The 10,332-nt window shown below is 42.2% G+C and overlaps 1 pseudogene; it reads right to left on the reverse strand.

Moving 5' to 3' along the window:
• Positions 1 to 1,030: 1,030 nt before the first annotated feature.
• Positions 1,031 to 1,698, reverse strand: LOC118728951 (annotated as a pseudogene).
• Between the last annotated feature and the right edge of the window lie 8,634 nt (positions 1,699 to 10,332).

The following is a 10,332-nucleotide window of genomic DNA, read 5'->3' on the forward strand; positions in this document are numbered from 1 at the left end:
AGAGAGAGAGAATCATTGATCGGCTGCCTCCTGGAAGCCCCCTACAGGGGATCAAGCCCCCCAATCCGGGCATATGCCCTAACTGGGAATCAAACTGTGACTGCCTGGTTCCTAGGTGGACACTCAACCACTGAGCCATGTTGGCTGGGTCAGAATTTCCTTTTAAAACTGTTGACAACTTCCACCGGGTGCTCAGCTGCCTGCCTAGTGTGGAATGCACAGATTCTGACTGTAGACAACTGCATTCATTTCCTAGAGCTTCTGTGACAAAGCACTACTAATTGTGTGGCTTAAAACAGAAATTTATTGTCTCACGGTTCTGGAGAAATCTGCAGAGCTATGCTCCATCTAAAACCTATAGTCCTTCTGTGCTACTTCCTGGCAATCATTTTTTTTTTAAATTAAAAAATTGTATTTACTTAGAAGCATTCAGAATGTCAACAAAACAGCTGCAGTTTTTTTTTTTTTTGGTAATTACAGAGTGGTATTCAGTTAACAGAACAAGAATTATTTCACATAAGTTGCATCAGAGACAACTGAAGATGAAAAATCTACCATCCCCTTATATTACTAATTTGCACTGTACATCAAGAACTGGCTTTCCATGCCAATTTACAGCCCTCATACTGTACTAGGCAAGGTTAGTGATCATTGAAAATACCACCAGGACAGGGCTAGCTAGACACATTTGGCACTGGCCAGCGTGGCGCAGTGGTTAGAGCTTCAGCCAGGCACAGAAGGATTGTGGGTTCAAATCTAGTCAACGACTCATAACTGGGTTGCAAGTTCATCCCAGGCTCCTAAATGGGGCACCTGTGGGAGGTAAGCAGTGGATGTCTCTCCCGCAGTGATGTTTCTCTTTCCCTCCTTCCTTCCCTTCTACTCTTTCTGAAAAGCAATGGAAAAAATATCCTCAGGTGAAGATTAACAACAATAAATAAATAAATTCACATTAAAAAACACACCGTACAGTTTTAAAACATCTTATACAGCTTACATGTCAGTTTTTTTTCTTTAAAAGGAATGAATTGTGTTCAGGGCTGTTAAATGCTTTATAGCCAAGGGGAAATCCTGTGCTAGAACCAACTTATTCATCATCATCTTCTAATTCATCCTCCTCCTCCTCCTCTTCATCTTCCCTGCCTTCCTCCTCTTCCTTCTTTTTAGTGCTTTTTTCAGCCTTGACAACTTCCTTTTTGGCCACATCAGGCTTCCCTTCAGCTCGGTAGGCAGCAATATCCTTTTCATATTTCTCCTTCAGATTAGCGCCTTCTTTTCACAGGGCTGCTTGTCACCAGCTGCAGTGTGACTCCACAGCTCTCCCAGCTTCCTGGCAACATCACCCATGGGCAGGCCGGGATGCTCTCCTTTGATTTTTGGGTGATACTCAGAACAAAACAAGAAAAAGGCAGAAGGAGGCCTCTTGGGCATTTGGGATCCTTGAAATTCTTTTTTGTTTTTTCTTAAGGAGGGATAAAAATTTTAATTTCTCTTTCTTGATGACCTTGTCCGCTTTTGCCATGTCTTCAGATTTTTCTCTCTCGTTAGTTTTTCATCTCTCTGAGCACTCCTTAGAAAACTCCGAGAAGTTGACTGAAGCCTCTGATGCTTCTTCTTATGCTCCACACAGCGAGTTTGCACAAAAAATGCGTACGCTGACATTTTATCTCTCGGCTTCTAAGGATCTCATTTGCCCATGTTTAATTACTTTTCTTCTGCAAGCTCACAGTCACCCAGTGCCATTTGGCTCGAACTTGCCCCGGTGCTGTCTCTGCGGAGCTCAATGTATTCTCTTCCTATCACTCTTTGTCATTCTTTGGGCTGTAGATGCATCACTCCAATTCTCCGTCTTTGCCTGGCCATCTCTTTATAAAGACACCAATTATATTGAATTAGGGGCCTACTCTAGTATGACCTCATCTTAATTAATTACATCTGCAATGACCCTATCCTATATAATAAAAGCCTAATATGCTGAGTGTCTGGTAGTCTGTTCATCCGTTCAACCAATCAAAGCGTAATATGCTAATGATATGCTAAGGCCACTCACTATGATGTGCACTAACCACAAGGGGCAGATGCTCCAACTTGTAGGTTAGCTTTCTGCAGGGTCCACCCAACTGGGACTGAGTGAGATGGGCCAGACACGCCCTGGAGCCCTCCCATGTCTCTCCCCTGCCCTGATCTTGCACTGGTGGGGGTCCCTCAACCTGGAACCCCTGGGGGGATGTTGGAGAGCCAGTTTCAGCCCAATCCTGCAGGCCAAGTCGAGGGACTCCACTGGTGCACGAATTCGTGCACAGGGCCTCTAGTTTCCAAATAAAGCCACATTCTGAGGTACTGGAGGTTAGGACTTCAGCATGTCTTTTTTTTGTATGTGTATGGGGTGCACAATATTTAACCCCATTTCAGATGACAAGGGCTGGAGATCCCAGTGCTTTGGAGCTGCTCAGGGTGACAGCTCAGGAGCTTAGTGTTTACATGTCTCTGCTGGAAGACCCACGCTGCCCAGGATTGTGGCAGTGGCTGGGCTACAGGGAGCGGGAGCTCTGCCACCCGCAGTGATGTGCAGTGTGGAGGAAGGGGGTGGAGTTGAGTCTCTGTCAGGGAGCCATTTGGGAGGCCCTTTTGCAGTCATTCTTCAAGAAAAGAGGCTCTGGCCGAAACTTGTTTGGCTCAGTGGATAGAGTGTCAGTCTATGGACTGAAAGGTCCCAGGTTCGATTCCGGTCAAGGGCATGTACATTGGTTGCAGGCACATCCCTGGTAGGGGGTGTGCAGGAGGCAGCTGGTCGATGTTTCTCTCTCATTGATGTTTCTAGCTCTCTATCTCTCTCCCTTCCTCTCTGTAAAAAAAAAAAAAAAAAAAAAAAAAAAAAAAAAAAAAAAAATAATAATAAAATATATATTTAAAAAAAAAGAAAGAAAAAAAGGAGGCTCCCAGTGTAATGTTCACTCTGGAGCATTTTCCTTCCAGAGCAGGTGGGAAGTAAGGAAGGAATCTACCCATTTTTTGTTGTTGTTTTCTGTTTTCCTGGATAGATTTGCTTGACCATTAAAAAAAATAAACCCTTTTGGTAATGTGTGTGATGTCCTGAAATTTATAGAAGAGAAAAAGGAGAATTAACAGCTTTCATAAAATTGAGCTTTTCCTACCAGACACAGGGTATGCTATTCCATTTGCTCAAGACTTCTTTTGTGGCACTCAGTAGTAATTTTTTCCCCCATGTAGTTCTTGCTTATTACGTGTTTGCTTGATCTTTTATTTCTTTGTTATTGTTGTTGTTAATATTCACCTGAAGATTTTTCTATTGATTCTCGGGAAGAGTGGAAGGGAAAGGGAGAGGAATCGAACCTGTGACCTTTCCGTCCTTGTGCTGATGCTCTAACCACTGAGCAACTGGCTAGGGCAATCTTTCATTTCTTTGCTTATTACTGTAACGGGAATAGTTTCTCTCACTCTATTTTCTAATCAGTTGGCTTTGTTTTATAGGAAAAGTATTGATGTTTTGCATAATAATCTTGTGCCCAGCCAGTTTTCTGAATTTTCTTATTGTTTGCAATGGTTTTCAGTTGAGTCTCTGAGGTTTTCCAGGTTTGCAATGTTATAATTTAATCTCTTCCTTTCTGATGTATCATATATTTTATTATTTTATGTTGTCAAGTTCAACTGGCTAATCCCCTCCCTCCAGATTAAGTAATAATGGTAATTGTGATAATATTTTTATAAAAATTTTATTATATACTTTACATTGAGTATTTCAGAAAAGAAAATAATGACAATGATTTCAAAATGCAATCCCTGGATTAAATAAATATCCTTTATATCTATACTAATTCATATCTAGAAATGTATATAGACACTAAGTCAGCTAATAAATAATAAAATAACTATGTAAACTAGAAACCTCAGGGATGAGGAACATATATGATCAATTAAGTTACTTTGCCACCATGTATTTTAAAAAACCGGATTCACATTTGTTTCAGTAACATATACATGTATTCCAAGAGTTAAATTAGACAGCTGATGCTAACAACTTAACACTATGATCTCTGTTACCTTAAAAGATAATTTAATTTAATACAGAGAAAATCAAGAAGAAAATGTTAGGACCCTTGATCAGAAGCTTTCGATCCTCTGATGCTCATGAAGGTTCAAGGAAGAGTAAGAAGAGTGCTTCCTTCCACTGAAACATGATTAAAAGAGAGAAGAGCTAAGCACTCTGAACACTAGCTAGTCATCAAGAAGTTACTAATAAAGGACTCATGTTAGTAACTAACCGTGTTAAAAAAGCCTTAGCCAATATTACAAAAACAAAACTTTTAGAGTGATATTTACGAATGCAAGCATAATTGGTGTTTTGCCTTTTATATATAATCCTCTTTGAAATGCTGAAAGTGAGTTTCAACTGTGGTTCTTTTGAGAAGCTGGTGGTGCACATGGGATGATCTACCAACTTACCTTCTCAAAGTATTCTTTGGAAGCAGATGTGGCTTGATCCTAGGAGTATCCAGTGTCCAGTTTGTGGAAGTCTCTTGTCTTTTTTATAACAGCCATTCTAATAGGTGTTATGTGATATCTCACTGTAGTTTTGCTTTGCATTTTCCTTATGATCAGTGAGCCTCTTTCCAGTTACTTATTAGCTATTTGTATGTCTTCTTTAGGACAATGTCTGTTCAGGTCATTTGCCCATTTTAAAATTAAATTATTTAATATTTGAGGGTGGTTTTTTTTTGTTTGTTTTTTTTTTTTGCTGTCGAGTTGTATGAGTTCCTTATAATTTTTTTTAACGTTTATTAATGAGTTGTGGGGTAGAGAGTGAGAATGTGATGGATGGCACCAGCTGGCCGTCTGCTGTTCTCCAAGTGAGGTCAGCTTTGGGACAGACCAGAGTAACATTTTGTGTTACATGACCTTCGGCAGCACAGCCTCTATGAACACTCTCCTTTGGGAGCGCCCGTCCTTCTCCAGCATGCGGCCACCTTTGTAATCAGCAGAGAGGACTGCCAGGTCCCTGGGGCTTTGCCATAACCCAGTCGTAGCAGTTGGAACAGTCTCGTTCACCTCAGATTGGTTCCCAACTACATCCATCTCCCTCTCTCTCTCCCCTCTCCCCGCTCCCCTCTCCCTCCAAATACCTCTGCACATTCTTTATTGTTCAGACTGTCTGAGTCATCTTGCTTTAGGCATGACTCAATAGTTTGGGGATGATCTGTACTTTTGGCATTTGGCCAGCTCAGGGCAGGAAGTGTTCTGAAGTAGTGCTCACTGGCCTGAGAATTTGTTGGATGGAGGTCTCTTTTTGTTTGATAATTTATATTTTTAAAAATACCTTTATTTCTCTTTAATCCCCCACTTCTATTTCCAAAATCTTAGTTATGAAAAATTTCAAACATAGAAGATGTAAAACAAGGACAACAAACATCTGTAAAGCCTTCTCTGGACTCCATAATTGTCAGCATCTTTCCATATTTACTTTCTATTTCTATCTCTTTTTATCTCTGCCTAGGCTTATCTTTCTATTCCTATATCTATATTGCTATAATATTTGAAAATAAATAGTATGCATCATGATACACTACTAAATACTATAGTGTGCATCTGCTAAGACTAATCACATACCAGTATCACATAGGAAAACAAACATAGCAGGATCTTTTTAAATTCTGTATGTCATTGCTAGAAGTTCTCCCAGTGGTCTAGAATTACAGGGGGGCTTGCTGGAGACAGTAATCCATCCCGATCATGGCCTCTCAGGAAGATAAGAACAAAGGAGGGTATCAGAACTGGCTATACTCTTTTTGAAGGGCCGTCATGTGGAAGAGTGAGCAGACTTTTCTCTTTGGATCTACAGAGAGGAGCATTTGGAATATTCTAGTAAAGAGTGGAAGTTTCAAGGTGACAAATTGAACCAGGAATGTGGCTACTGGCCTATAATCAGCAGTGAGCTCCCAGTCACTGGAAATATCCAGGAAACATTAGATTGCCCCTTCTGAGGGATGCTCTGGAGAGAAATTGTGTTGATTAGAAAACTGGTCTATAGGACTTTTAAGTCCTTTCCAATAATTTTTAGGGGACAGGGACAAGGAATTCTGGAGAGGCCCAAACTGATCTTTAGGTTACAATCAGATTGTAACGCCCTTGTTCATTTTGTCTACCCAGCAAAGCTGATTGTGTCTATTTCTGTCTTAAGGCTGGATTTGTTATCCCCTTGATATTTATTGGGGCTGATCATCTCACAGCCTTGGTAGTTCTTAGTAAATCTAGCATATATTCTTTCTTTTATAAGAAAATACCAGAGAAATTTGCCTTATTTAAAGAGAAGGCTGGCCTTTTCAATTTGACAGTGGAAGTTAAAACAAAACAACCACCACAAAACAAAACAAACAAACAAATGAAGATAAATCAGTGAAATGCCTTCAAATTCTATGCCTATTCTTTCTTGCCTCAGCTCAAATGTCTAAATGGATTGCTTTTTTTTTATTAACTGCAAAATAAAAGGCCTCAAGGGATGTTTCATGGAGAAGAAGAGAGGCTTGGGTTGAGTTTATATCTGAGTCAGATATGTGCTTCCTGAGATAAAAAGCAGTAATAGTTATTTTCAGAAGAACTTCCTGAGTTTGTTAAGTAAACTAATGAATGGGTATCACTGCAAGCTTTCCAAAGTGAAAATTATATGAAACTATCATCTGATAGGAAAGAGTAACAGAGGAGAAACCTTGAGTTTTTGCTATGGGGAGTTCATGCCAATTCTAAAAGAAATTTGTATTCTCACTGTTCCATTGAAATCAATTCAATTCTATGCAAAGAGTAGCTGAATGGAATTGTATTTCTAGGAGCCACTCAATGAAGTGGAAAGTATCAGTAGTTGGGTTTTTTTTTCTTTCTTTCTTCTTTTTAAGAAGACCTGAGATTGGCTTTATTTTATTTTTAAAATATATTTTTATTGATTTCAGAGAGGAAGGGAGAGATAGAAGCATCGAAAATGAGAATCATTGATCAGATGCCTCCTGCATGCCCCTCAGTGGGGATGGAGACTGCAACCTGGGCATGTGCCCTGACCAGGTGTCAAACTGTGACCTCCTGGTTCATAGGTCAACACTCAACCACTGAGCCACATGGCTGGGCAGCATCAGTAGTTCTTGACCCAGCTCGGCTATTAACTAACCTGGGCAAGTCCTCCTTCTAGTCACATTGCAGCTTCCTAGGCCATGAAATGTTCTGTGTACATTTGCAGACACATTGAAGGGAAATGAGATACGGTGATAAAGAAGTTAAGAGTATATAGAATTATACAAATATGAGGTACTGAATTTGCTGCCGCCCTAAGGATTATCCCAGGTCTATTGGCTAAAAGTAAGAACTTCCCTATTCCTACATAGTATAACAAGCTCAGGAGGCCTTATCCCCAGGTAGATAAAATGTAGGGTGAAACTACTGTACACAAACCTGATTTCTAAGCAGGGCTTGGTTGGGTTAGAAACAGATAAGATAGATTATATTTAATTAATACAAATGTGTTCAGCTCTGACATCAAGGACTTGGCGAGTGATCCCTGGTTAACACTTGATTCTCCCAAATTCTGGTACTACTTCTCATATGGGTCTGGAATATTCTAGTAAAGAGTGGAAGTTTCAAGGAGACAAACTGAACCAGGACAAGTTCCACCCAAGGCCTGCTTTTCTATTTTGTCTGCCCTTCTACTGGTCCTTCCCGCCACCTCTGTCTCTGTCCAGAGATTCTCGTGACTCCTGAGAAGGCAGAAAGTAGGTTTTTGCTATTGTACTTGTGTTTGGCCTCACTTAGTTTGGAGCAAGATGTAAGTGAGTACAGTACAGGGCATTTCTATGGGTAATGTTGGCGATGACAAATGGAGAGGGACTGATTTTCCCAGTCAAGCGTCAGTTTTTGTGGTGCTTCATTGTTCTTCTCTGTGATGTGCAGTGTTCCAGGCTGGCAGCATGCTGTGAACAAAGGAACTTGTATTCTGTGGTCTCTTTAGCTGTGCTGCGACTTGGCAAGGGCTGAAGGCAAATCGTGCACCTGCATAACCTCTTCGGCTTGGTGAAGAATGGTTTCTCTCTCCCACTTCCCCTCCCTTCCCAGAAATTCTCCCAGACGACAGCACGAACAGGCCCTAATTAAGTCTTTCCTTGAATCTCCACATTTTTTCCACCAACCCGTTCTTGGGTTGAGATGTGTAACTAAGAGGCAGTGGGAGAAGTAAGTCAGGTATGAGATGCCGCTGGGAATTGCGAGCACCTAATGGCAAGCAAAGACGAACCCCTGCCCCGACGGCCCTCCGGACAGTTCGAACGGCAAGAGGCATGGGGAATGGATGGAGGAATTAAGGTGCTTTAGAAGGAAGAGTTGGTTGCAATTGTATGAGCACATTTTCTTAGACCTTTCGAGTTTGTGTTTTTGCCTTTTTGTCTCTGAATAAGAGAATTTCAACATTTCTCAGCCAATAGTTAAAGAAGGTACCTACTGCTTCCCTGGGAAGGCTGTGAACATGCCTTATAATTATACTAGAGGCCCAGTGCAAGGAATTCATGCACTTGGAGAAGGCTCAGCCTGGATTTTGAGAGTGCGCGGTCCAGGCTGAGGGACCCCCTGGTGCACAATCGGGGCTAGGAAGGGATGCGGGAGGTTGGCCAGCCGGTGAGGGACCGTGGGAGGGCTCCAGGGTATATCGGACCAGTCTTGCTCAGTCCTGATCGGCTGGACCTTAGCAGCAAGCTAATCTACTGGTTAGAGCATCTGTCCTATAGTCCCCTAGTAGTCAGTGCACATCATAGTGAGTAGTTGAGTGGCCTTAGCATATCATTAGCATATTATGCTTTCATCGGTTGAATGGCCAACTGGATGACCAGACACTTAGCATATTAGGTTTTTATTATATAGGATACAAAATTTGGGGCTTTTGTGTACTTATTTGAAAGGACAGTCTCATATATTTTACAGGGGGTTCAAGACCTACTTTTTCTCCTTCCTACCCCCTACCACTGGTATTAGGATCTAGAGATACAAATCTGGAAGGATAGCCACATTTGGAAGCCATGAAGAGAGGTTGGAGCCTTTAAAAGTTAGAGAAGGATGGAGGTCCAGGCAGCCCCAGGAGAGGCAGTAGGTGGTTAAGCTTTTGCACTTATATCATATACATCCAATCTCAGAACCCAGTGTCACCATGTATTTACTGTGCCAGCTGTGTGATCTGGGCAATCTACACCATAAGCCACAGTCTTCAGTTTTCTCACCAATAATATGGGAAGACAGAACATACCTCATAGAATCATTGCAAGGATTAATTAAAGTTATCCATGTAGCGTGCCTCCTTGCTTCCCTGTTGATGTGTATAGTCTCTCTCTGTGCATTTTGAATTGTATGCCTCATTCCAGGCCAAGCATCCTGTACACTATTTTTTTTTTTTTTTCTCCTGCTCTCTTTAGAAAAGTAAGAGCGTGAGGTGGTGTCCTTGACTGAATGTCCTTTTTCCTGCTCCCCCAGCTGGCCGGCTAGGCTGAGAGCAGCATATTTGCATTTTTCCAAGCAGTGTAGGGAGCAATAAAAGCTAGAAACCTGGAGCCTGGAGCAAAGGGTCTCTCAGGGTATGAGACCAAATTAGTCCCCGGGTGGGGGCCGGGGGGCAGGGCCTATAGGCTGCAACTCCCCAGGTGGTGGCTGCCTCAGGCAGCCTCCGAAGCCAACTCTGTGGCCTAGTTCCTTTTGTAATTTTCACAATAGACCAGAAGATGGAGCTCTTGACTCTGAAGTCAAGGGCCAGGGGCTCTGACTTGTTTTATGATTGAACTGGAGGGAAATTAGACCCATCAGAGTTCCTGGGAATCCTCTACTTCCTCAATCCTCTCTTTACTCTGCCCACTCAAGCCCACTCCCATCGCTGGGAGCTGTCTTTCTGGGGGAGGAAAGTGTGGGCACATTTTTCCTTTGGTCACCATCCTTGGCCCCTCCTGTATTATCATGTTGCCAGAGCTAGTCTAACTGACCCCCGGCCCCAGGTTTCCTCCTCTAATTGGCTTGCGCCTAATATTCGATAGCAGATGTTGACAATGGTACCACGAACATGGGATATGCTGCATGGAGGCCAAGAACTAGTGGAATCAGACAGACCTGTCCTTGACTCATCCCACAGAAGCAGCTCTCCTCACCTCCTCAGAGAAGCCCTCCCTGAACACCCTATTTAGAGTAGCGCTCCCCAACCCCATGTCAGTTACTCTCTATCACATGACCCGTTATTTACTTCAGAGAAGCGACCACCACCTGAGACTATCTTGTTCACTCTCTCCCCACTAGATTGTAAGGCTCAAG

The sequence above is a fragment of the Pipistrellus kuhlii genome, unplaced genomic scaffold (assembly GCF_014108245.1).
Source record: "Pipistrellus kuhlii isolate mPipKuh1 unplaced genomic scaffold, mPipKuh1.p scaffold_m20_p_3, whole genome shotgun sequence".
NCBI lineage: Eukaryota > Metazoa > Chordata > Mammalia > Chiroptera > Vespertilionidae > Pipistrellus > Pipistrellus kuhlii.